Consider the following 25,672-nt stretch of genomic DNA (forward strand, 5'->3'; position numbering starts at 1 on the left):
AAGCGTCACTCCCCCCCCCGAAGAAATCAGCATCTCTCCCCACCCCACCCCCAGTATCGAGCTGTCCGTATTACCCCACACAGACTTTCCCCGCATCCATAGGATTTGGTCCAGCTGGCAGAGAGAGAGAGAGGAGGATGCGGTTTCCACGGCGACAGATGAAGTGCTTTGCTCAGCCCACTGATTTCAAGGTTGAGGGTGGGGGAGAGAGAGAGAGGGCGGGAGGGAGGGAGGGGGTAACTTTGCCAGGGGGAAAGTAGCGCAGAGGAAAGTCAGTGAGGGGAAGAGATGGAGATTGACAGAACTGGGCGGGAGGACGGGGGGGGGGGTTGCCCCTCATATATAGGGAACAGCCTGGGGCGACCTGGGCCCGAGTTTCCAGATGACCCTTGACTCTGCTTCTAACAAGCCCTCCTTGCTACTTTCCCATGGGGAGTGCTGGGGGGGACGACGACAACAGGCGCTTAGTTTTAACATCTGCTTATCCCAGGTGTGGGGCGCCCCCAAAGGATGCTTCCGGAAACCCAGATAGCCTCCTGCCTTAGCCTCTGCATTTGTGATTTGTTCGTATCAGCAAGGATCGGGGCTTACCAACTCTGTCCTGGGAAGTTCCTGCAGACATGGGGGCGGGGCCTGGGTGGGAAGGGACTTCGGTTTCCCCTAGACTCTATGGTATACCATAGAGTTTCTTTATGTTATTTATAGTCCGCCCTCCTCACGGGGACTCGAGGAAGCTGACGCCGAGTCAGTCAATACAACCGGCAGGATGGGACGTTCGAGAGACAGTGAAATAGGATTTGGGTCGTGGAACCACCCAGAAATCTGAAAAAGAGAACTGAAGGAAAGCACGCATGTTAACAGGACACATTAAATGATGCAGAATTACATTCGCAGGAGCCAGGATCCAAATTACTGCAAACTAGACACAGTCGCATGGGTCAAAGTGATTTGCCCAAGTAGCTTTGTGAATCGTTTTGTGCAGTGCTAACCAGCCAGGGGAACTGATCTCTCTGGAGATCCGTTATAAGTCTAGGAGAACTCCAGCCCCCACCTGGAGGCTGGCAACCCTGGAGGGGGGTGCTGAGAAGTTGGCACCCCCAGCAGGTAGGAAGAAGAGTTGGATTTTCTACCCTGCCCTTCACTTTCAGAGTCTCAGAGTGGCTTACAGTCTCCTTTCCCTTCCTCTCCTCACAACAGACACCCTGTGAGGAAGGCAGGGCTGAGAGAACTCTGAGAGAACTGCTCTTGAGAGAACAGCTCTGAGAGAACGTGTGACTGATCCAAGGTCACCCAGCTGGCTGCATGTGGAGGAGTGGGGAATCAAACCTGGCTCTCCCAGATTAGACTTAAAAGGCTTATACAGCCAAGTTAGTTGTTTTGCAAATACAATAGATGGGTAAAACGTTTTGACCTAAGCACCATACGCGGTTTGGCCCCTTCGGGCCTTCCTCAGTGGTCAGTATTCTTTATATTACAATGACACACATCCAGAAATACACGCATAACATTTCTTTATATATATACAGGGGTCATTTCCTGCCGGAGCGCACAGGAGCGGAGCTCGGGCAGTAAAGAGCCCAGGGGGCGGGCACATGCAACAAGCCCCACCCCCTGCTCCCAGCAGCCCTCAGTCAGAGCAAGAAGCAGCCAGGTAAGTTGCAGGGCTTCCCCCACCCCCCGGTCCAAAACAGTCCAGTGGCACCTTTAAGGCCAAGTTTTATTCAGGTACAAGCTCTCCCTCCTCTGCAAGGACAGATCTACGCGCTCCCCCCCCCCCCATACCTACAGCGAGGACAGATCTGCATGCCCCTCCCCAATAGCCAGCAATCCAAAGCAGTCCAGTGGAGCCTGAGTGGTGGATGTTGCCTTCTGACACACTTCCGGTGATGTCAGGGGGTGTGGCATACGCAAATAAGTTATGCTAATGAGTTATGCTAATGAGCTCCTGCACCTCTTTTTCTACGAAATGACCCCTGTATATATATACGACCAGATGTTGTTTTCTTATATGCTTTTGCAATTGCTACAAGTTTGTATAGTAGGCCATAGATAGTAGCCGTACCGATTCTTCTAATTATTCTGGTGTCAAAGAATCCATTTGTCTATGGCCTACTAAATTGGTTGGATAAGCCTTTTAAGTGTGAGACTTAGACTATTTCTTTTTACCGCAGTATGTTTTAGGTATGCATACACTCTAATAAACATTTGTATCTTTATATAATATAGTTGTTAGCTTGACCCTCTTAGTTCGCAGCTGATTTGGGGTTGAGTTTCCTTCCCCCCCCCCCAGTTTCTCCCAGATTAGAGTCTGCCGCTCTTAACCACTACACTCAACTGGAGCCATCCAGTGTCAAAGGAAAAGGCACTCTGTCTGTTCTCAGAGACCCTTACTGTTTCTTCATGCGTTTGAAGACTAAGCCCAGTTCAGAAATGGGTTCGAATTAAGCCTTGTTTTTAATCTTCAAGGTGAAGCTCGGGTGAAATGTCACCTCATAATAATTTGCAGGAAGATCCCCTTCCTCTCCCTGCGCCAGAAAGAGCCATGTGACTCTTCACACCTTGTGTGACAGCCAGAAATCCAACAGGAGTCGCGTTTGGTGTCGAGCCAGTTTGGTGTCGTGGTTAAGTGCGCTGACTCTAATCTGGGAGAACCGGGTTTGATTCCCCACTCCTCCACTTGCACCTGGCTGGATGACCTTGGGCAAGCCGTAGTTCTGATAAGAACTGTTCTTGAAAAAGAGCAGTTTCTGTCAGAGCTCTCTCAGCCCTGCCTACCTCACAGGGTGTCTGTGGTGGGGAGGGGAAGGGAAAGGAGTTTGTAAACCGCCTTTCGTAGTGAAGTGCAGGGTATAAATCCAATCTCCTCCTCCTCCTCCTCCTCCTCCTCCTCTTCTTCTTCTTCTTCTTCGAACATTAAAAAATCAGGAGTGCAGTTCTACACGTTCAGTTTCTGCCTGTGTGGGAGCCCAGGGTTGCCAGCCTCCAGGCCGTGCCTGGAGATGTCCAGAGCTTACAACTGACCTCCAGGCGATAAGAGATCGGTTTCCCCTTGGGAGAAAACGACCGCTCGGGAAGGAGGACTCTATGGCATTATACCCTGCTGAGGCCCCTCCCCCCGCCTAAACTCCGCCTTCCCCAAGCTCCATTCCCCAAATTTCCTGGAATTCCCCAGCCTGGAGGTGCCAACCCCACTCGGAGACACAGCAATCTTGGCAACAGGAGGCGGGAAGCCAAATTTCCGACCCTGCTGCTCTAGCCACTGGGAAACGCTGCCTCTCCCTGTAGCGCAAGGGACATTTGGCACGTTACACGATGTCCCTCCCCTGCGGGTGCCCCTCCATACCTAGCTGGTTTTTCCATTCCCACTTTATGATCTTCCGGAAGATGTTGTGCCTAGATTGTGTGTTTGTGTGTGTGTGTGTGTGTAGGGGGGGGGACGTCGCCCCTTGGGACTCCAGCTCCCCGCCACTGTCTCTACCGAGGCCTGCAGTCACACTCCGGCAGCCCCACATGTGATTTGGGGTGGCCGGATGCTCACTGTGGTTTATGAGGTCTTAATCGGGGTTTTGGCTCTGCCAAGCGGAGGCTCGTTTTCTTTCAGAGCCCATTAAACCGAGCCGGCTCATTAGGCCTCCTCGCTCAGGCTTTTCCGCAGGCCGTTCCAGCAGCCCGAGCGAATCCACCCACTCCCCCCCTGCTCCTGGTGTGTGTGTGTGTGTGTGGTTGTGTGGTTGTGTGTGTGTTCAGTCTCTCCCCTGCTTTCCTCTTCCGAGTTCTAGGCCAGAGATGTACCCAGAAAGCAAGCTGGCCTGGGGAAGGAAGGACAACTTTGTTCCGTGGCAGAATGCAGCTTGGCTTACTCGCTTCGGCCAACCAGGGCGCTCCGTTATCCAGGGACGCCAGCCTCCAGGTGGGACCTGGGGGATCGGTGTTCCCTCTCAGCTGAGTCAGTGCGAGCTAGCTCACAGGGTTTCTTAGCCTCCGGCTCACACGTTTTGGTCTCGGCTCGGGAAGGAGGGCCCCGGAGCAAACTGACTGGCGCAGTTGCCAAGATCGCTCACTCGCAACTTTCATGCCGGGAGCTCACAAAGTGGGATTTTTGTTCACAAGACTCCACAGGCTTGGAGGGAGCACTGCTGGCGATCCCCCGGGAATGACGGCTCCTCTCCAGACTCCAGAGATCAGTTCCCCCCCCCGGAGAAAATGGCGGCTTTGGGAGGTGGATCCCGCTGAGGTCCCCGCCCTCCCCAGGCCCCACCCCTAAATCTCCAGGAGTTTCCCAACCTGGAGCTGGCAACCTTGTCCTCCCATCCCTCCCCCCAATGGGCAGGGAGGACCTGGCAACCCTAGCTGCCAACCTCCAGGTGGGGCCTGGAGTTCTCCCAGAATGACGGCTGATCTCCAGCAATGCTCCCTCTAAGCTGTGGAGTCTTGTGAGCAAAAATTCTACTTTGTGAGCTACTGGCGTTAAAGCTGTGAGCCAGCCATTTGGCTGCTGCATAAATCAGTTTGCTCTGGAGCCCTCCTTCCTGAGCTAAGACAAAAAATGTGTGAGCCGGAGGCTAAAAAAACTGAGAGCCGGCTCACACTAACTCAGCTTAGAGGGAACACTGATCTCCAGACTTACAGCGCTCACTCCCCCACTGGAGGAAACGGCAGCGTCTGAGGGGGAACTCTGCGGCTTCACATCCCTGCTGAGCAGACTTCCTTCCCAAAACTCTCCCCTCTCCTCCTCCTCCTCTTCTTCTTCTTCCTCTTCCTCCTCCTCTTCTTCTTCTTCCTCTTCCTCCTCCTCCTCCTCTTCTTCTTCCTCTTCCTCTTCCTCCTCCTTCTCTTCTTCTTCTTCCTCCTCCCCCTCCTTCTCTTCTTCTTCTTCTTCTTCTTCTTGGATCTAGAGTTCGTCTGCTTGTAAGAACTGCTACCTTGCAGGGTTGTTTTTTCTACACTCAGGGCCGGACTGGCCATGACAGCCCCTAGGACTTTTCCCAGTGGACTCGTGACCCGACCACCACTCTGTGGACGAGGGCAGCCCGAGGGCAGAAAGGCGTAGGGTTGCCAGCTCCCGGTTGGGGGATACCTGGAGATTTTGGGGGGCGGAGATTGGGGAGGGGAGGGGCCTCAGCAGGGTACTTTTCTCCAAGGGGGCTGATCTCAGTTGCCCGGAGATCAATTGTAATAGCGGGAGGAGGAGGTCTCCAGCCACCACCTGGAGTAGGGATCCCAAGTCCCCCCGGGGGGCGGGGAAACCCCCGCCACTGGGGCCCATTCCTCGGCGGTGCCAGATCGGGCTCTGGGGGGAACTCCACCCCGATGTGTGCGTCACCCGGAAGTGACGCGGGCACGCTGGGCACGCCGGGGGCGGGGCCACGGCCATACAAGGGATAACTCTATGGTTTTCCCTGTTATAGCCGTGGCCCCGCCCCCAGCGTGCCTGGCGTCCTCCCGTCACTTCCGGGTGACGTGCGTGCGGCGCTCGCGCACATGACGCCAGCCAGGAGCCCCCCACTCCCGGCGAAGATAGACTTGGCAACCCTAACCTAGAGGTTAGCAACAAAAGTGCGATACACGGATGAAGCGGATGCAAAAAGAAAGGGGGGAAATCCTCCGTATAAATAAACCTCCAAAAGTACTCAGAGCACTAAATACGATACTCACCAGTTATATACATAATCAGCCATAGCAAACATACACAACCGTCGCAGTACAAATCTTGAAGTTCATACGAATAAACAGTTCAATAGGGAAAGGTCAACGTTCATGAGACACCGAACAAAGGGTTCAGCCAGTTTCCGTGTCACTGCATTCTCCCAAATGGTTTTGTGTCTAACGGGAGAACGCAGCGACATGAAATGTTTTCCTGTGCAGGGATTTTGGTTCTTGTTAAGTTGCTCCAGTTCCATCTTGGATAAAGCTTTGGTGAAACGAGGGGCTAACAACGGCGGTTTGCCCCGTCAGCTGGAACTAAACTTGCTGAGCTGCTATATGAACAGAACTTTAAGTCTTCAAGTACACAGGATCCTACTCACCTGAAGTACCATTGGTGTACAGAGTGGACTTTTGAATTTGGAATTTGCAATAGAAGAGGAGGAGGAGGAGATTGGATTCATACCCCAGTTTCACTACCTGAAGGAGTCTCAGAGTGGCTTACAATCTCCTTTCCCTTCCCCTCCCCGCAACAGACACCCTGTGAGGTCGGCGGGGCTGAGAGAGCGTTTTCCAGAATTGTCCTTGAGAGAACAGCTCTGACAGAACTATGGCTTGCCCTAGGTCACCCAGCAGCTGCAAGTGGAGGAGTGGGGACCCAGGCCCGGTTCTCCCAGGTTAGAGTCCGCGCACTTAACCACGACACCAAACGACACTACACCACTGCACCACGAAACCACTACACCAAATTGAATCCTTTGTTCTCTGTGACTCATGAACGTGGATCTTTCCCCATTGCACAGTTTATTCATATGAATTTCAGGATTTGTATTGCGATGGTGGAGCTGCGGTGGCTCAAGTGGTTAAGACGCTGAACTGCAGGCTGTGGAAGGTCGGTCGTTCAGCAGTTCGAGACCCGGGTGTGCCGCTTGATGGAGTGAGCTCCCGTCTCTAGTTCCAGCTCCTGCCAACCTAGCAGTTTGAAAGCAAGGAATTGCAAGTAGATAAATAGGTACCACTTCGTTGGGAAGGGAACAGCGTTCCGTGCGCCTCGGTGTTTAGTCGTGCCGGACACATGACCACGGAAACGTCTTCGGACAGCGCTGGCTCTTCGGCTTGGAAACGGAGATGAGCACCGCAACCCTAGAGTCGGACTCGACTGGCTTTCGAGCAAGGGAACCTTTACCTTTACATTTACTGCGATGGTTCTGTATGTTTGCTATGGCTGATTTTGCGTATGATTTGTGCGTATTTGTGCTCTGAGTACTTTTGAAGGTTTATTTATACGGAGGATTTTTTTCTTTTCTTTTTGCAGCCACCTGGAGATTGGCAACCCAGCAGGGGAGAGTTTGCCTTGGTACATTTTCACCTTATCCCTTTATGGTAGTGCATGCTCAGCTACACAGGCGCACACCCCTGGCCTTTTATCCGCACCATCCGGCTCCTTGTCGGTTAAAAATGTCCCAAGGCCGCCCCGTGAGTCTAGCCCAGCTGGCCTTCTGTGCATTTCCTCGCATCTGGCCCTGAAACACCGCACTTGTCCATGCTCAGTCCTCCTTTGAGAACCGGATTTTTCAATCCCCACCTCGCGCGTCTGAGTGGCCCACGGTTCTCTATATTTATTTCCACTTCAAAACTTTCCAGGGGCCCTTTCTGCCCGACGGAAGGTCCCCCACAGTGGAAAAATGTCAAAGCCGTTAGAATGTGCTTTTAAAAATAAATGCCGAGGGTTTAAAAAGCAATTGAAAATAATAATAAGAGAAGAGATTGGATTTCTACCCCGCCCTTCACTACCCGAGGGAGTCTCAGAGCGGCTTACAATCTCCTTTCCCTTCCCCTCCCCACAACAGACACCCTGTGAGGTAAATGGGGGCTGAGAGAGCTCTTTCGAGGACTGCCATTGAGAGAACAGCTGAGCCAGAACGATGGCTTGCCCAAGGTCATCCGGCAGCTGCAAGTGGAGGAGTGGGGAATCAAAGCCGGTTCGCCCAGATTTTTTCTCCCCAACATGGTTTTATTCATTTTACATTAACAACAAGATTAACAACAGGATAGGCCTGTACATATAGCCTGCATATATTATTTTAATATATAACTAAAGGTGAAGAGTATTTATTACATCAGGTATTGTTCCTTTAGTGGTTAGATGTGCTAATATGGGAGACCTGAAGGAGTCTCAGAGCGGCTTAGAAACACCTTTCCCTTCCCCTCCCCACAACAGACACCCTGTGAGGTAGGTGGGGCTGAGAGAGCTCTCCCGAGGACTGCCCTTGAGAGAATAGCTCTGAAGGAACTTGTGACTGACCCAAGGTCACACCAGCAGCTGCAAGTGGAGGAGTGGGGAATCAATCCCGGTTCTCCCAGATTAGAGTCCGCACACTTAACCACTACACCAAAATAACAATTAAAGCAAATAAAGCAAAAAATAAAGAATTAAACAAGGCGCTCGAAGAACCTGGCCTCAAAACGCACTCTCCCCCTGACGTACCTGCGGGACCGCCTCCTCCGGTACACCCCCGGGAGAGCATGACGCGCTTCAGAGAACGACTTGCTGGTGGCCCCTGGCCCTAGAGACACCCAGCTGTCCTCAACCAGGGACAGGGTCTTTTCAGCCCTGGCCCCGTCCTAGTGGAACTCTCTGCCAAACACTATCAGGGTCCTGCAGGACCTTATGCAATTCCGCAGGGCCTGTAAGGCAGAGACGTTCTGCCAGGCATTTGGTTGAGGACGGCGATGGCTTCCATCATGGCTGGCACCCTTCCCCAATCCATATCCTTGGAGAATCTACTCTAGGGGTGTCAAACATGCGGCCCGGGGGCCGGATAAGGCCCCCAGGTTGGCTTCCATCAGGCCCGCGGTGGAACTGGCCATCTCCTGCTTCCAGTTCTGCTGCTGCATCATAGCTTGTTTCGCCAGACTCTCTCTATCACTCAGCCATTTCATGTTCTAACCTGGGTCCTGGACTCAGAACTCTGAGCGTGAGATGTCTGTGGGGAATGTCAATATATCAAAAGTAGGTTTGCAGCTCACAGAGCTAATGTTTTCAGCACGTTTTTATTTGAAGTAAAAACGAAATCGTTGTGTCCTTTACAAAGTTTATATCTTCGCTGCCTGGCGTTACATTTTATGACACACGTGGCCCGGCCCAACAAGGTCTCATTTATGTCAGATCCGGCCCTCATAACAAATGAGGTTGACACCCCTGGTCTACTCCCCCCCCCCCCCCCGCCCATGAAGCGCCCACAGGCCAGAAACGGGAGGGAACCACAAAATTTCACCACTTGATTTTAGTCAATGAATGATATGTTCTGAGGATGATTTTATGGTTGTATGGTTTTTCGCCAAGAGCCCATTTTTTTGAGGGGGCAACAGCAAAATGGCTGCCAGGGGAGGCGACCACGGCTCTACAGCAATTGAGGCAGAAGTTTTGCTTGATGGGATGCCCGTTAATCGGCACAGCCAATCAGAAGCCCTGCTGCACACAAGTCCCACCCCCGGCACCTTGGGGCTTTGCTAGCATTATTCTTGCTTGATTCTCGGTATTACTCTTTGAGTAGTGCCCGGATAAGAATACATACAAGTGAGGATTTTTTTTGGAATGATTGTCTTCTTTAATGACTCTGACTTATGCAACAGCGATTAATTAATCGATGCACTGTGATTAGTTCCACTGATGAAGTGTGCCGAAACGAGGCTGTTACATCCGGAATCCTCGTGTGACTTCTGCCTGACTTTGTGTGACTTCTGCCTGATTTTTTTTTACTTCTGCCTGACGTTCTGATCCCTTTGGATTGATTCTTTGGACCCTTTTTGGACCCCAGTTGTTTGACCATTCTCTGACTTATAGCTTGTGCTACGGTATTTATATTCCTTGTCTATGTGGTCATGTTACGTTGCTTAATTCTTTATTGGATTATGTATTTGCATAACCTTTAAAGGTAAAGGTAAAGGTTCCCTTGCTGGAAAGCCAGTCGAATCCGACTCTAGGGTTGCGGTGCTCATCTCCGTTTCAAAGCCAAAGAGCCAGCGCTGTCCGAAGACGTTTCCGTGGTCATGTGGCCGGCATGACTAAACTCCAAGGCGCACGGAACGCTGTTACCTTCCCACCGAAGTGGTACCTATTGATCTACTTGCAATTTCTTGCTTTCGAACGGCTAGGTTGGCAGGAGCTGGAACTAGAGATGGGAGCTCACTCCATCATGCGGCACACTCGGGTCTCGAACAGCTGAACTACTGACCTTCCACAGCCTGCAGTTCAGCGTCTTAACCACTGAGCCACCGCAGCTTTACCTGCATAATAATTCTTAGTTATATTTTTGTGTTTTATTACAGTGTATTTGTTATTTGCATGGGTGCTTATCGAGACAACATTTCCACGAATCTTTCTTATATTCACAGCTCCCAGGAGGGGTCGGCTGTACCGGCATGAGGAACGCCACGCCAGCGGAGGGGCTTCCGGGCAAGAGGATCGTTCCCCCCTCTCCTGTGACTGCTGGCACACCTGAACAGCCACGAGGACTAGAACCTTGACTCTTCTTTTTTTTGCTTGCTGTTTGTTCCTTAAATGGAAGCGAATTCCACAAGCCGTTCGGTGTTTACGAGCCTCCGGGCTTGCCTGAAAGTTCGTCAGCTCTAATCCTGACCTGATTGTCAGGGACCAAGCGGCTGCCTCTCAACCTCCGGCTTCGAACCCGCAAAAGAGAGCGAGAATTGCCGGCGGCCCAGAAGGAAAGCAAGGCCGGGCGTGCTCTTACACTTTCGAGAACAAGTGAAGTGCTTTTTGTTTGGTACCTTGAACGGGAGAAGCTCTTCCCCCAATCTGATCCTGCCGCTCAGACGTCTCTGAGAAGCAAAGTGAAGGGCTGGAAAAACCTTCACAGGAACATGGAAGATCTTCCCCAAACGTCTCCTTCTGCTGCCGTGAGCCGGAAGGGCAAACTAATTGCATCATCGTGTTACACGCTAGATAAATCAGCCGTGATCCAGATGAACTCTGTCACGCCTAGAGCGGCGGCCTGACAGACTTCCATGTAGGGAAGCGTTTGATCTCCCCTCGATTTCTGACTGTAATCCTGGAACTCAAACCTCTGCCCATAAAAACCTCTGCCAGCCTCCATCTCCTGTTGTCGTGTGCCGAGAGGATGTCTGGCGCCTGCAAGGAGGGAGGCCCCTTTGGGGTCGTCTTCTCAAAGCTGCAGTCATAAAGGGGGAGGCGTGCAGAAGTGGCCTGGCTGCCATTGGCGAAGCTGCTGTGATGTCAGAGAGAGGGGCAGGGTGGATTGGGTCTCTTTCACATCACCTCCTTTTAACTGGAGATGCCGGGGATCGAACCTGGGACCTTCTGCGTGCCAAGCAGAGGCTCTGCCACTGAGGTACAGCCCCACTTCATGGCTCTCCGGCGTCTCAGGCGGAGGTCTTTCCCATCTCCTCCTGCCGGGTCCTTTTCAGCTGGAGATGCCGGGGATTGAACCTGGGATCTTCTGCATGGCAAGCAGAGGCTCTGCCACTGAGCTACAGCCCCACTTCATGGCTCCCTAGGGTCTCAGGCGGAGGTCTTTCCCATCCCCTCCTGCCTGGCCCTTTTAATTAGAGATACCAGGGATCAAACCTGGGACCTTCTGCATGCCAAGCAGAGGCTCTGCCACTGAGCTATAGCCCCACTTCATGGCTCTCCAGGGTCTCAGGTGGAGGTCTTTCCCATCCTCTCCTGCCTGGTCCTTTCAACTGGAGATGCCGGGGATTGAACCTGCGACCTTCTGCCTGCCAAGCAGAGGCTCTTCCACTGAGCCACAGCCCTGCTTCATGGGTCTCCAGGGTCTCAGGCGGAGGTCTTTCCCTTCATCTGCTGCCTGGTCCTTTATGGTGGGGGATTCAACCTGGGACCTTCCGCGTGCCAAGCTGATGCTCTACCACTGAGCCATAGCTCCCACCTGAGCAAGATGACCTTGAACGTTAGACAATCCTCCAAAAAAACAAAATTCGTACCCAAGGGTTCTTAAAAAATTATTATATGCAAATACTATATGTGCACATTGTACATAATTTTTCATAAATTTAGGATGCCCACCTCTTTTGCTAATGGCACATGTTGGTGGGAAGAAACCAAGCTTGGGGAGGAAGCGCTCTCTGCTTGGGGGTCTCCAAAATCCAGAACTAACCCCGCACGGGGTCCCCAGCTGTCCACATCTGGGCATCACATTTGAAAAGGTGTGAAATCCAAGACGAAGAGGGGGAAATTCTGATTGGGCAATCTGAGCTTTGAAGCGTATTTCTTGCTGAAAGTTCACACACACACACACACACACGCCCAGACCTCTGGCAGCATCTGCATCGGGACAGGCAGGCCCTCGTTCCCCGCATTGTCCAGGAATTGTGTCCCAAGCCAAGGAAGGCAAAACTGAACGGAAGCCGTCTGGGAAGATGGGAAAGGTGCCACAGCCAGGGCGGAGAAGGCCGGAGGAGATCATATCTGGATTAGAAATCACCACTCCTCCCTTTGGGGGGGGGGGGGGGGGGGCTTCTAGTTTCGGTTCGGGGGCCCTTTAACCCTCGCAGGACCACAGAAGGGGAATATGCCCCGCTTCCTCCATCGTGGCCTTTCCCACACGCACTGCAAAAGCCCCGGCCGGCCGGCCCGGGCTGACGTCAAAACCTTTCCAGCGTCTCTTGCGACACTCCCCGTTGCCCGGGACGCACGGCCGGCCCGAGGGGAAGGAAGCGGGCCGGCCCACCCAGCCTTTTCCTCCCCAAGGGGAACGCAGCCCGTGGCCCGGCTTGCACTGACTGGTAGGGGAAAAAAATCCCCTCGTTTCCCAGACTCCTCAGCCGGCAGCCAGAACCACTGTACCTTTGAATGCAAAAGGGTTTTTTTTTCCTGGGCTTGGAGCTGAGGTTGTTAAGGGGTAAGCTAAGCAGTGGCTGACACACACACCCCTGTACTCTTGGCTGGTGTGTGCATGCTTGGTGTCGTGGTTAGGAGCGCGGACTCTAATCTGGGAGAACCGGGTTCGATTCCCCACTCCTCCACATGCAGCCAGCTGGGTGACCTCGGGTCAGTCACAAGTTCCCTCAGAGCTGTTCTCTCATGAGCAGTTCTCGAAAGGCCTCTCTCAGCCCCCCCTTCCTCAGAGGCAGTGCTCCCTCTGAGATGAAAATGTGTGAGCTGGAGGCTAAAAAACTGAGCTAGCTCATACTAACTCAGCTTAGAGGGAATGCTGCCGGGGTGTCTGTTGTGGGGAGGGGAAGGGAAAGGAGATGGTGAGCCGCTCTGGGACTCCTTCGGGTAGTGAAGGGCCATGGGGTATACGTCCAATCTCCTCTTCTTCTTCTTCCTCCACATGCAGCTGCTGGCATGACCTTGGGTCAGCCACAAGTTCTCTCAGAGCTGTTCTCTCAGGAGCAGTCCTCAAAAGAGCTCTCTCGGCCCCGCCGACCTCACAGGGTGTCTGTTGTGGGGAGGGGAAGGGAAAGGAGTTTGTGAGCCGCTCTGAGACCCCTTTGGGTAGTGAAGGGCGGGGTATACATCCAATCTCCTCTTCTTCTTATGGGCAGGGCTGCCAACGTTTTAAACCACCTCTGCTCCCGTGCCTGCTGTGCAGAAGATCTCTCTGCCCCCCTCTCCCATCACACCGGGAAAAGCTCCCCCTCCCCTAGCCACCTTTCTCCAAATTTTTAAACCACCTCTGCTCCCGTGCCTGCTGTGCAGAAGATCTCTCTGCCCCCCTCTCCCATCACACCGGGAAAAGCTCCCCCTCCCCTAGCCACCTTTCTTCGAAGCAGGCCGGAAGGAAAGAGGCAGGAGCAGAGACATTCAGAAGGACGTTGGTCGTGATTGTGGGCTGGGACAGAGCTGCCAACCTCCAGGTGGGGGCTGGAGATCTAGAATTATAACTGATCTCCAGGCGACAGTGATGATGCTGAAGAAGAAGAGATTGGATTTACACCCCATGGCCCTTCACTACCCGAAGGAGTCTCAGAGCGGCTGACAATCTCCTTTCCCTTCCCCTCCCCACAGCAGAAACCCGGTGAGGTAGGCGGGGCTGAGAGAGCTCTGAGAGAACTGCCCTTGAGAGAACAGCTCTGAGAGAACTGTGAGAAGAAGGAGGAGGAGGAGGAGCAGGAGATTGGATTTATACCCCGCCCTTCACTCAGAGTCTCAGAGCGGCTTACAATCTCCTTCCCCTTCCCCTTCCCCTCCCCACAACAGACACCCTGTGAGGCAGGTGGGGCTGAGTGAGCTCTGACAGAAACTGCTCTTTTTCAAGAACAGCTCTTGTCAGAACTAAGGCTTGCCCAAGGTCATCCAGCCAGGTGCAAGTGGAGTAGTGGGGAATCAAACCCGGCTCTCCCAGGTTAGAGTCCCGCGCACTTGACCACTACACCAAACTGGCTCTCAGTTTGATCAGTTCCCCCTGGAGAAAATGGCTGCTTGGGGGGGGGGTAGGCTCCGTTGCTTTATACCCCACGGAGGCCCCTCCCCTTCCCACACCCGGCCCACCACAAACTCCACCCCCAAATCTCCAGGTATTTTGCCAGCGGGAGTCGGCAACCCTAGGCTGGGAAGTCATTTTTGCCGGTCAGGGCCAATGTTCCCTCTAAGCTGTGGAGTCTTGTGAGCAAAAAATCAGCTTTGTGAGCTACTGGCATTAAAGTTGTGAGCGAGCCATTTGGCTACTGCATAAATCAGTTTGCTTTGGAGCCCTCCTTCCTCAGCTGAGACAAAAATGTGTGAGCCGGAGGCTAAAAAACTGTGAGCTGGCTCACACTAACTCAGCTTAGAGGGAACATTGGTCAGGGCTCCGGTGGCAGCCATTGCCTCTGTTCTTCCTGACTCAGGAATCACCATCCAGATTCTTTCCAGCAGGTCTCCAAAAACTACTACTACTCCCATTTAGTAACCCATTTAGTGTTCTGTACTTGCCATTCCACTTACAGGAGCTCCAAGCCCAGCCAAGATCCAGAGCACGAAGAACATGGCCTCCCCCGAGTCCCGGGTTGGCAGCAGCGCGGTACCAAGAGGGATAATCCTTGTTCGTGGAGCAGGGAGAGGGCTGAAGGGGTATGACCAAGTTGAACACAGGAAGCTGCCTTTTACTAGGTCAGATCCTTGGTCCAACAGGGTCAGTCTTGTCTACTCAGACAGGCAGCGGCTCTCCAGGGCGGAGGTCTTTCCCATCCCCTCCTGCCTGGTCCTCTCAACTGGAGATGCCGGGGATCGAACCTGGGACCTTCTGCATGCCAAGCAGAGGCTCTGCCACTGAGCTATGGCCCCACTTCATGGCTCTCCAGGATCTCAGGCTGAGGTCTTTCCCACCACCTGCTGCCTGGTCCTTTCAACTGGAGATGCCGGGGATTGAACCTGGGACCTTCTGCACGCCAAGCAGAGGCTCTGCCACTGAGCCACAGCCCCACTTCATGGCTCTCCAGGGTCTTAGGCGGAGGTCTTTCCCATCACCTCCTGCCTGGTCCTTTTAACTGGAGATGCCGGGGATCAAACTTGCGACCTTCTGCATGCCAAGCAGAGGCTCTTCCAATGAGCTACAGGCTCATTGTATGGTTCTCCAAGGTTTCCGGCAGAAGTCTTTCACATCACCTCCTGCCACGTCCTTTTAACTGGAGAAGCTGGGGATCGAACCTGGGACCTTCTGTATTCCAAGCAGACGCTCTACCACTAAGCCACAGCCCCACTTCATGGCTCTCCAGGGACCTCTCAGGTGAAGGTCTTTCCCATCACCTTCTGCCTGGTCTAGCTAACTGGAGATTCCAGGGATTGAACCTGGGATGTTTTATATGCTGAGCAAATGCACTGAGCCACGGCCTTTCCCTGCATGGCCCCCTTCACACCGACCCGTTCAGCCCTGGCCAGCCCCTTAGCTAATGAGGGGTTTTTTGGGGGGGAAGGGGAGCCACCAGCAGTCGGGATCTCCAATAGCGCCACATTTGGTTACCGGGGATACAAGTCTCCCTTAGTAGCCCGTTGCAGCACCCAGATGCAAGAGAAGTGAAACTGACCAGAGCCGGGCGTTGAAATTGACCTTGGCTGAACAGACCAGACGATCTCCGCTGGCTCTTTGGAGACCGGGGTAGATGGGTGGGTGGGATTGGGAGGGAAGCTTTGCCTTCCCGGTTGCGATCCTGAAGAAATATCAGGAGGATTTTCAACCCTCCAAAGCAAGCCTCTGCAGTTTCTGCTGCCTGCTGCTTTCCCTCTTTCCCTTCCCGGTTGCGATCCCGGAGAAAGATCAGGAGGATTTTCGACCCTCCGAAGCAAGCCTCCGTGGTTTCTGCTGCCTGCTGCTTCCCCTCCCGGCTGCTCCGCGCGCATCTTCTCTCTTCTTCGGGGATGTTTCTGGGGGAAGGGTCACCTCTTGGACCGGTGGAGGCATTCTGGAGGCAAGGAGGGTGCGGGTACCTCCTCCTCCTCGCGGGAGCCCCAGGGCAGGGAATGAGGGAGGCAGGCAGGCACCGAGGAGCAGCTGCAGGTGGCACGGAGTCACTGGCTGCTGGGCTGAGGGCAGCAACGGGGGGGGGGGGCCAAGGATTGGGGACTCCCCGGGCGGGAACGCCCCATGGTAGCTACGGGCCTGGCCCCTGGCTTGTGGAAATGCCACATCACGGTCCAAACACCACCACCAACTTCCACATTGTCATTAACAGGCTGTTTGTATACAGTCCATAAGGCTAGCAGGCAGTGTGTCCCTCGAAGCTGTGCAGTTGAGTGGCCGCTCATTAACACAGGAAGCCCCGCTCAGCAGCAGTCTGGAGCCACGCAACGTTGCCCGTTCTAAGATTCCAGCTGTTCTATTCTGCTCAGGAAATGAACTGCTCCGTTCAGTAGAAGAAAAAATATTAGAGGGACAATTGGTTGGCAGCTCCAGGCTGGGAAATTCCTGGAGATTTAGGGGTGAACATGAGAGAAGCCAATGCTGGATCAGGCCAATGGCCCATCCAGTCCTACACTCTGTCACACAGTGGCCAAAAATACCAGGGGCCATCAGGAGGTCCAGCAGTGGGGCCAGAACCCTAGAAGCCCTCCCACTGTTCCCCCCCCCAAGCACCAATAAGACAGAGCCTCACTTGCCCCAGACCGAGAGTTCCTATCTACACCTTGTGGCTAACAGCCACCGATGGACCTCTGCTCCATATGTTTATCCAATTCCCTCTCGAAGCTGTCCATGCTTGTAGCTGCCACCACCTCCTGTGGCAGTGAATTCCACGTGTTCATCACTCTTTGGGTGAAGAAAGTGCTTCCTTTCATCCGTTCTAACCCGACTGCCCAGCAATTTCACGAAGTGCCCACAAGTTCTTGTATTGTGAGAAAGGGAGAAAAGGACTTCTTTCTCTACGTGCTCTATCCCATGCATCATCTTATAAACCTCAATCATGTCACCCCTCAGCCGTCATTTCCAGTGCTATAATATCCTTTCTGAGGTGTGGTGACCAGAATTGCACACAGTATTCCAAATGAGGACGTACCAATCGATTTATACAGGGGCATTATGATACTGGCTCATTTGTTTTCAATTCACTTCCTAATAATCACCAGCATAGCGCTGGCCTTTTTTATTGCAGCCGCGCACTGTCTCGACATTTTCAGTGAGTTTATCTACTATGACTCCAAGATGTCTCTCTTGGTCAGTCTCCGCCAGTTTAGATTTCATCGACATGTATTTATAGTTAGGGTTTTTGGCTCCAATGTGCATCACTTTGCCCTTGGCAACATTGAACCCCGTTGCCACGTTGACGCCCACTCGCCCATCCTCGACAGATCCCTTTAGAGTGCCTCACAATCCTAATCCCTTTGGAGTGCCTGAGCAGGGGAGGGTTTCAGGGCTGGAGGAAGGGCCTCTTTTATTTTCCCGTGCCAAGGCTCCTGTGCCTTTAAAACAACAGTGGGGCAGGCCGAAATTCAACAGGAGGCGCTTTCCCAACCCTCAATCCTGAAGAAGAAGAAGAGGAAGAGATTGGATTTATACCCCACCCTTCACTACCCAAGGGAGTCTCAGAGCAGCTTACAGTCTCCTTTCCCTTCCCCTCCCCACAACAGGACACCCTGTGAGGTAGGTAGGGCTGAGAGAGCTCTCCCAAGAAGAAGAAGAAAAAGAAGAAGAGGAGATTGGATTGATACCCCGCCCTTCACTACCCAAAGGAGTCTCAGAGCGGCTTACAATCTCCTTTCCCTTCCTCTCCCCACAACAGACACCCTGTGAGGTAAAAGAAGAAGAAGAAGAGATTGGATTTATACCCCGCCCTTCACTACCCAAAGGAGTCTCAGAGCAGCTTACAATCTCCTTTCCCTTCCCCTCCCCGCAAGAGACACCCTGTGAGGTAGGTGGGGCTGAGAGAGCTCTCCCAAGAAGAAGAAGAAAAAGAAGAAGAAGAAGAGATTGGATTTGTACCCTGCCCTTCACTACCCTGCCCTTCACTACCCGACGGAGTCTCAGAGCGGCTTACAATCTCCTTTCCCTTCCCCTCCCCACAACAGACACCCTTTGAGGCAGGTGGGGCTGAGAGAGCTCTTGACAGAAACTGCTCTTTTTCAAGGATAGCTCTTATCAGAACTACGGCTCGCCCAAGGCCATCCAACAGCTGCAAGTGGAGGAGTGAGGAATCAAATCTGGTTCTCCCAGATTAGAGTCCGCGCACTCGACCACGACACCAAACTGGCTCTTGAAGTGAAGTGAAAACTGCACTTGATGAGTGACGGCTTATTGAAGGCACAAGGCCCCACCCACAATAGGGGGGGAGGATCTGGCATTCCAAGTCAGGTTGCCAGCCTCCAGGTGGGTCCTGGAAACCTCCCAGAATGACAGCTGATCTCCAGAGCACAGATATCAATTCCCTGGGAGAAAAGGGTTGCTTTGGAGGGTGGACTCCGTGGCCTTACAGCCCTGCTGAGGTCCCTCTGGTCCTCAACTCCACCCCATCCCAGGTTCCACCCCAAATCTCCAGGGATTTCCCAACCTGCAGCTGGCCACCCTAGGCCTTGGGTCAAGCCCAAATACAGGGAGAAAGAAAGTGACCTCACGAGCACCAAGAACTCTGTGTCACACCGAAGACTGCATATGCACTTTTACCGGCAAAAGTCGGCTGGGCAGACTTGCGTGTCGCATTGCTTACCGGCTAGCGGGCACGGCCTGTATGATCGAGCGCCTTAAAACGCCGGTCGTAAAGGTTCGTGCATTATTTACTAGATTCCTGGCTCCCCTGGCGACGGCTGGGTAAGACGTCATACGCTGAAAGTTTCACAGCCGAGCTACGGCTCTCTTCAAGCCGGGGGTTTTGCGGACACGGAGGCATTCGGACCTGTCCAGTGTTGCTCCTGACGGCCCTTAATTTGGAGACTGGGAGAAACCCCCCCCAAAAAAGCATAGCCTAGCAGCTCTTCTTGAGGTGGGGTTGCTAATCCCCAGGTGGTGGCTGGAGATCTCCTGGGATTCCAACTGATCTCCAGGCGACAGAGATCAGTTTACTTGGAGGAAACGGTCCCTTTGGAAGGGAGACTCTATGGCATTCTGCCCCATTGGAGTCCCCGCCTTCCCGAACTCCACCCTCCTCAGGCTCCATCCCCCAAAATCTCCAGGTATTTCTCGACCCTAATTAAGGGCAAGGTTTGACCCTGGCTCAAAGGAAGCCTCCCCCCCTTTCTGGAGCACATAGAAGAGGCCTTCTCCCCTTCCCTCCCGATTCCTATTTGCAGGTCCCTCCTATAAAGGTGAGAAGGAGGAGAGAGAGGAGGAGGAGGAGGAGAAGAGGGGGAGAAGGAGAAGAGGAGGGAGGAGGAGGAGAAAAAGAGGAGGAGGAGGAGGAAAAAGAAGGGGGGAGGAGAAAAAGAGGAGGAGGAGGAGAGGGGGAGGGGAGGAGAAGAGGACGGAGGAGGAGAAGAAAAAGAGGAGGAGGAAAAAGAGAAGGGGGAGAAGAAAAAGTGGAGGAGGAGGAGAAGAGGGGGAGGGGAGAAGGAGAAGAGCAAGGAGGAGGAGGAGGAAAAAGAAGATGGGGAGGAGAAAAAGAGGAGGAGGAGGAGGAAAAAGAAGAGGGGGAGGAAGAAGGGAAGAAGGAGAAGAAGAGGGGGAGAGGAAGGAGGAAGGGAAGAAGAAGAAGGGAAGGAGGAGAAGGAAAAGAGGGGAGGAGGAGGAGGAAGAGACTGCCCTTCACTACCCGAAGGAATCTCAGAGCGGCTTACCATCTCCTTCCCCTCCCCGCAACAGACACCCTGTGAGGTAGGTGGGGCTGAGGGAGCTCTTTCGAGGACTGCTCTTGAGAGACTAGCTCTGAAATAACTTGTGACTGATCCAAGGTCACACCAGCAGCTGCATGCGGAGGAGTGGGGGAATGAAACCCGGTTCTCCCAGATCAGAGTCCACGCTCCTGACCACTACACCAAACTGGAGCCTCAGTCAACACCCAGTGAAGAGGTACAAGTGCGCAATAGGACACAGCCGGCCCCACAGTGGCCTCAGTGTCCCCCAAGGCCTGGGGGAGTCTGCCAAGGCGGCATCAGACAGAGGAACCAGCCCATGGCCCTTTCCGACTCCTCTCCTTCCCCCTCCATCCCACAAACTCCCCCAAGAGAGTTTCCGAGGCCTAGAGCCGCTACCCTTCTCCTCTGATCGCTCCGTTTCCCAACGTGCCCGGCCACTACCCCGACAAGACCAGCCCCTTTCCTTCCTTTGCGACCGGCAACTGCATAAACAAACCGTTCTGTTTTTCCTTTTCTGGAAAGAAAAAAAAACATACTGGAAACTAAACAAACGTTTGTACCGGTCCGAAGTTTGGCGACGTTTCGAATGTGTTTGAAAGCTGACTTTTTTACCGTCAAAATGTTTGCTCCTTCCCCCGATTTCAGAGATGGATGGTTTGTGTATCCCACGACGGGAGCTTTGACTCTTGAAAGCTTAAACCCCGGAGAATTTGTTGGTCTCCGAGGTGGCGCTGGAATCAAATCTATTTGGCCATCAAATGCCTTTCTGTGGGCAGATCTAGGGGCGATGCTGCACGGGCTTTTCCCTCGGTTGTTTACGAAAACCACACTGGAACACAAATTCCCCTCTGCATCGCATGCTGCTGTCATCTCCCTTGATCATCGGGTTTTATGGTACCCTCTGCACCGTAACTGACCCAGGGTCACACCAGCAGCTGCATGTGGGGGAGTGGGGAATCAAACCCGGTTCTCCCAGATTAGAATCTGCGGTCCTAACCACTCCACCTAACTGGCGCTCAAAGCGAAGATCCATGTAACATTTTTATAATGGTGCGACTGGCACAGAAGAAACAGCACCACATTTAGTATGAATTTAGTACAGATTTAGGACAAATCGACCTTTTCTTTTCCAGAATTGCACTTTTGAAATAAAGTGTTCTTCACCTGCAACGAAAGCTGGCACTGATTGGCCAGTAGCTGGGAGGTCCCCAAAACAAATCTAACCCACAGAGGCATTTTGTGACTGCTTTTAAAACCCTTTTTAAAACCTGGATGGAAGGGGAATGAAGGGATAGGCAGAGATGTAGCATTAAAAATTGAATGGTAGGTAAAGAGCAAGATGGATGGCTGACCCAGCATTTGGATTAACAGAATGGGAGAACCAGCCTAAGCAAGGGCAATTCTGCATCTAGCATTTGCTCCACATTTTCTCAACACAGAGGAAAAGGAGCAGCTGAAAACCACATTCAAATACCCCAAGGCCAACGCCGTACTGACTGCAAAGTCATCCCTGATTGGCCATAATACAGCCATAAATCTATGCAGAAGGTACCATAAAACCTGATGATCAAAGGAAGTCAAAGCAGCATGCAATGTAGAGGGTAATTTCTGTTCTAACGTGGGTTTGCTAAAACAATGGAGGGAAAAGCCAATGCAGAATCACCCCAAGTCTGCTCAAAAACATCCCCGTTTATTCAGGGGGGATTGCTCCCAGGATAGTGTTCTTAGGATTGCAGGCTCTATGTCAGCAAACCCAGATGTGAAGTTGGGAGGAAATTGGGTTTATGATGCAAGCAAAGATCATGTTGTGACTTCTTTCAAATATTACATCTGTTCTCATCCTTAGAAAGGTTTCTATGGCATAGAACCAAGAGGGGGAAACTTTACTGGCAAAATATTACAAGTGTACCCTGTAAAACGGAGTTGCGGTGGCTCAAGTGGTTAAGACGCTGAACTGCAGGCTGTGGAAGGTCGGTAGTTCAGCAGTTCGAGACCCGAGTGTGCCGCATGACGGAGTGAGCTCCCGTCTCTAGTTCCAGCTCCTGCCAACCTAGCAGTTCGAAAGCAAGAAATTGCAAGTAGATAAATAGGTACCACTTCAGTGGGAAGGGAACAGCGTTCCGCGCGCCTTGGTGTTTAGTCATGCCGGCCACATGACCACGGAAATGTCTTCGGACAGCGCTGGCTCTTTGGCTTTGAAACGGAGATGAGCACCGCAACCCTAGAGTCTGACTCGACTGGCTTTCGAGCAAGGGAACCTTTACCTTTTACCCTGTAAAACAGTCATTTCCAGATGCAGATCTCAAGGCCCTGGAACAAAATGCTTTGTTTTGAGAGCTAGGCAATAGACAAAACCTGATACCCGGCTGGTTTTGCAAATAAGCAAATACCGGGTCTGGTCATGAGCTTTGCGTGAATCCCATCCTGAAAACGGTATCGCCAACTGTACTGTGAAAACCATTTTGAAACTGACTTGTGTACTTTGACATGGCACATATTTTAGTCCATGGGATGAATTGCCTGAAGATCTGAGGATTTCCCTTCTGTTCACAATCTTCTGAACTCTACTTTTTTAAAAAAGGTGTTAATTTGAATTAACCATATAGTCCTGTTTTGGACAAAAGACCCACAAACAGTGAGCAGCCAAAATGTAAGTTAGTGTATACCGAATGATACATTAAATATGAGAGAACATCCTGCAGAGTGTCCCTATTTTCATATGTGAAATGTTGTCAGGTATGAATCGGCTCATTTGCAATGCAGTCTCACAGAGAGTAACACTCGTCTAGGTCCCGTTAACTGATCTCTACTTTTTTAAAAAAGGTGTTAATTTGAATTAACCATATAGTCCCGTCTTGGACAAAAGACCCACAAACAGTGAGCAGCCAAAATGTAAGTTAGTGTATACTGAATTATACATTAAATATGAGAGAACATCCTGCAGAGTGTCCCTATTTTCATATGTGAAATGTTGTCAGGTATGAATCGGCTCATTTGCAATGCAGTCTCACAGAGAGTAACACTCGTCTAGGTCCCGTTAAAGTAAATCGATTTAGGACTGAAGTGTCACGTCCTGCTTTGCAGGATGAGATGAAGGATCCACTTAATTTGGCATTTTGTAATTTCGAACAGTGACCGATCTGATCCCTTGAAGATACTCACAAGGAAAACTGGATACTGCTGGCCTGGATCTGTATTTGCCCCTAACACCAGCTACCTGTAAGGCTATAAAAATGTCCTTCCAGTTTTAAGAAACTTCTTAAACATGCACCAATGTGGCTGTGGGTAATTTGGGGGGACCACAATACGTTTTGAAGGACACCTTGATTTCTTTCTTTGCTGTTCGGCCAAGAAATGTGTATGCAAACCTTCAGGGCTCATGCCCAGGGCCACGGGTAAGGCTACAATATTTCAAGAGTGTCGAAAAGGAGCAGAATGTAGAACTGTGCGCAGGATTTCATGTGCAGAATTCACCTTCCTCAGAATTTCAGCTTTCGGAAATGGCATGCAGATAACAGGTGGACTTGCAGATGTGTGCAATGTTATTACTTAAAAAAATGTTTAAGTTACAGGAAGGAGCTCATGTGTTGGGCTACACTTGAATGGTTTATTATGGGAAACAAGCAAAAAAGGGCAGGAGTGGTTCAGTGTCACCATACTTCTTCCCAGGATGCACCACTTCAGATTGCAAAAACCATCTCTAAGTGGTGGTGGCAGGGCTCTTTTTGTAGAAAAAGCCCAGCAGGAACTCATTAGCACAATAGGCCACACCCAACAGCAGAAACTCATTAGCATATTAGGCCACACCCCTGACCGCATAGCTCATTAGCATGTTAGGCCACACCCCCATGTTACCAGAAGTGTGGTTATCCAGCCACACCCACCTTTTGCTTCTTATTCTGTTGACCTTGTTTGTGGTCAAACTTTTTTTGTTGCAGGAACTCCTTTGCATGTTAGGCCAAACACCCCTAATGTAGCCAGTCCTAATGAGTTTCTGCTGTTGGGTGTGGCCTATTATGCTAATGAGTTCCTGCTGGGTGTGGCCAACTTGGGAGCCAGCCGGAACTCCGTTCCTGTGCGTTCCTGCCCAAAAATAGCCCTGGTGGTGAGCATGAGAAACCACAGCTAAACTGCAAACTGACCTCTTTTGAAGACAACATTTGAAGCCTGGAGCAGGAGGTGATGGGAAGTGCTGTCAAGTCACAACTAAATCATGGCGACCCCATAGGGTTGTCAAGGCAAGAGACATTCAGAGGTGGTTTGGCCATTGCCTGCCTCTGCATAGTGACCCTGAACTTCCTTGGTGGTCTCCCATCCAAGTACTAACCAGGGCTGGACCCTGCTTAGCAGCTTCTGAGATCTGATGAGATCAGGTCAGGGCGTGGTCCGTAATTACCATCTTGAAATCCATCCACCGGCCCTGAAAACTGTGGCCATGTTGTAGGTGGAGCAACCTTTTGAAATCTGAAGTCAAGTTCCTTTGGTTGATTTGAACACTGTCTGAAAATAGCGACACTATATAACGAACGAAGACAGAAACGATAATGCAACGTCATGTTCGGCTGAAAATATAATATCCTGCATTTGTTGTCACAATCTTTATTTGCATTGTCAGTGTTCAAAGATTTCATCAGATTAAAATTTTGATAAGGTATAATAATAGGAGTGAAAGTAACTTAAATTTCTTATTAAGACTGCCTCTCTCTTGGGAGGCTTGGAGAGGAAGGTGGCAGGCAGTTCCTTACCAGTTCTCTGTACTGGCCCTTTCTGGCTTAGTTTCACCCCTGAATAATAATCATTTCATATTCTCTGCTGGAAAATATTACAGTATCTGAAACAATTTTTTTTTAAAGTTAAATACATAGGGCTTTCCCATTATATCATTTCCCTCACCTGTGCGTTTCTGTGGCTCTGTTGCTGCTTTTCCGTGCTGCACATATTATTCTCCCTCTAGTGGTCAATTTGATATTACATCACTTTAGGACATAAAGTGATGTAATATCAAATCGACCACTAGAGGGAGCAAAACACGTGCAGAACGGAAAAACAACAGAGCAACAGGAACACATAAGTGAGGAAAATTAGAATGCATTAAAGTCCATAGGTTGCTTCCACATGGAGGTTTTGCTTCAGTTTGGTATCCAAACTGGACTGCAACGAAAGGACTAGAGAGCAACCAACACAACTTTGCCCCCTAATTGTCGACATTCGAGGTATTCCTCTGTTTTGTTGGGCTCTTTCCAAAAGCCAGGTTTAATGGGCTCTTTCCACACCAGGTTTTCACTTCAGCTTGGCTTCTTACCTGCATTCCTCCCCCCCCCTTACACACAGGATCATTTGCCAGTCATTGGTCTCCTGTTGCCCCAAAAGTGGTCTGAAAAAACATAGGAAAACCTCAAAGAAAAACCAGGTCAACAAAAAGAAGAAAATGATAGTGAGTGTAAGGAAGGCGTTACACCAATGCAGGTAAGAAGAGAAGCTGGAGCAGTGTGGAAAATCCCGATAAGATCTTTCTGGAACAATCACAGTTAAAGCATCTTTGGAAGCCACATGGAAGGGAAGCTGTGCTTTTTTATGGTTTCAAACACATTGGCACCATTTTCCTTGCCTCAGTCCCAGTATCTATCATTTCCCTCCATGCCATCAGACAGCTTGTTTTCAGAATTTATTTTTTAAAAAGAGAAGAGGAGAGGAGAAGAGATTAGATTTATACCCTGCCCTTCACTACCCAAAGGAGTCTCAGAGCGGCTTACAAACTCCTTTCCCTTCCCCTCCCCACAACAGACACCCTGTGAGGTAGGTGGAGCTGAGAGAGCTCTGACAGAAACC

The 25,672-nt window shown here is 51.5% G+C and overlaps 1 protein-coding gene and 2 non-coding genes across 3 annotated transcripts in view; 1 reads left to right on the plus strand and 2 right to left on the minus strand.

The window, feature by feature from the left end:
• LOC107122746 (E3 ubiquitin-protein ligase CBL-like) overlaps window positions 1-10,752 on the plus strand; it is a 53,758-nt gene extending 43,006 nt beyond the window's left edge. Inside the window, exon 9 of the mRNA XM_015425878.1 lies at window positions 10,042-10,752. The gene's annotated coding sequence lies outside the window, so the exon portion shown is untranslated. The remainder of the gene's footprint in view (window positions 1-10,041) is intronic.
• Window positions 10,753-11,092: 340 nt separating this feature from the next.
• TRNAG-GCC lies at window positions 11,093-11,164 on the minus strand. The gene has a single exon. It is a non-coding gene; the product is annotated as a tRNA-Gly (tRNA).
• A 4,092-nt stretch (window positions 11,165-15,256) lies between these two features.
• TRNAS-GGA lies at window positions 15,257-15,328 on the minus strand. Its single transcript has one exon. It is a non-coding gene; the product is annotated as a tRNA-Ser (tRNA).
• Between the last annotated feature and the right edge of the window lie 10,344 nt (window positions 15,329-25,672).

The sequence above is a fragment of the Gekko japonicus genome, unplaced genomic scaffold, assembly GCF_001447785.1.
Source record: "Gekko japonicus isolate JY-2015 unplaced genomic scaffold, Gekko_japonicus_V1.1 scaffold2660, whole genome shotgun sequence".
In the NCBI taxonomy this organism is placed as follows: domain Eukaryota; kingdom Metazoa; phylum Chordata; class Lepidosauria; order Squamata; family Gekkonidae; genus Gekko; species Gekko japonicus.